Below are 1,699 nucleotides of genomic sequence, written 5' to 3'. Positions count from 1 at the left end.
TGGGGGAAAGCAGTCAGTCTTTCTCCATTAAGTATGATACTAGTGGTAAGCTTTTGTTATCCTCCCTGAAATTGAGGAAGTTCTATTCTTGTTTCACTAAGAGTTTTTAGCAGAAATATTTTTTGAATTTTTGTCAAGTACTTTTTCTAGGCTCGTTGAGATGATCATGTGATTTTTCTTTTTAGTTTGGTAATAGGGTGATTTGCACTGACAAATTTTTGAATGTTAAACCATTTTTGCTTTTCTTGATTGGACCCTGTTTGTTCACATTGCATATTCATTTTATATGTTTCTGGATTTGATTTGCTAAAAGATTGTGCAGAATTTTTGTATCAATGAACGTGGAGGATAGTTTTTGTTTTCTTATAATGTAAGCCTATGCTTACTGGCCTGATGGAATGAATTGGAGTTCCTCTTCAATTCTCTGATGGAGTTTGCCATAATTGTTTTCCTTTAATATTTGGTGGAATTCTCCATGAAGCAAACTGTACCTGGAGATCTTTTCTTTTTTTTTTTCTTTTGTGGGAAGCTTTCAATTACAAATTCAATTTATTTAACAGGCTATCTATTTTTTCCTAATAGCACACTTTTTTTTTTGTTTTAAATTACTGTAGTGCTGTAGGAAGTATTAAAACCAGGAAATGTGAGTCCTTCTACTATATTCCCCCTTTCAGGTCATTTTGAGTATTTAGGGTTTCATTAGATTCCATATAAATTAAATCATTGTACTTGTGTGAATCGGATAGTTTGTGTCATTTGAGAAATTTGTTATGACTTCTGTCTACCACACACACACACAAATTGTCTTTTATCTAAATTGTCAAACTTAACGCCATAATGTTCTTTATAATATTTATTATTTTCCTTTTATATTTGAAGAGTAGGTAGTGATGTCAACTTCTATCATTTCCCGATATTGGAAATTTGGGTGTTTTCTCATTTTTCTTCCCTGATTATTATGGCTGATCTATAACTTTATTCATCTTCTTAAAGAAGCGGCTTTGAAGCCGGGCAACAGTGGTGCAGGCCTGTAATCCCAGCGACTCGGGAGTCTGAGGCAGGAGGATGGAGAGTTCAAAGCCAAACTCAGCAAAAGTAAGTTACTAAGCGACTCAGGGAGACCCTGTCTCTAAATAAAATAGGAAATAGGGCTGGGGATGTGGCTCAGTGGTTGAGTGTCCCTGAGTTCAATCTCTGGTACCAAAAAAAAAAAAAAAAAAAAAGAAGTTGCTTTGGAGTTTATAATTTTTTTCTCCAGATTATTTCATTGATCTCTATTCTGATTTTTATCATTACTTTTCTTTTACCTGATGTCAATTGGTTCCTTTATATTTAGTTTCTTAAGATAGAAGTTGTAGTCACTGACTTGGGAACTTTTATTTGTCCTGATACAGGTATTTAGTGTTGTGGATCTACCTCTATACATTGCTTTCATTGAATCTCAAAGAATTTATAATGTGTTTTATGTTTTTTTTCAGTCCAATGTAATCGCCAATTTCCTTTAGCCTTTTATTTGTGGATTATTTAAAAGTACATTGTTTAATTTCAATATATTTGAGGGTTTCCCAGATATATTCCTTTTATTGATTTTTAACCTAATTTCATTATATTCAGAGTATTTACTCTATATGGTTTGAATTCTCTTACATTTTTGGAGACATATTTTGAGGTCCAGAATATGGTCTGTCTTGAAAAGTGC

This window comes from Marmota flaviventris, chromosome 3 (genome assembly GCF_047511675.1).
Source record: "Marmota flaviventris isolate mMarFla1 chromosome 3, mMarFla1.hap1, whole genome shotgun sequence".
NCBI lineage: Eukaryota > Metazoa > Chordata > Mammalia > Rodentia > Sciuridae > Marmota > Marmota flaviventris.
The sequence above is the reverse complement of the archived record's forward strand: the minus strand, read 5'-3'. Positions refer to the sequence as shown.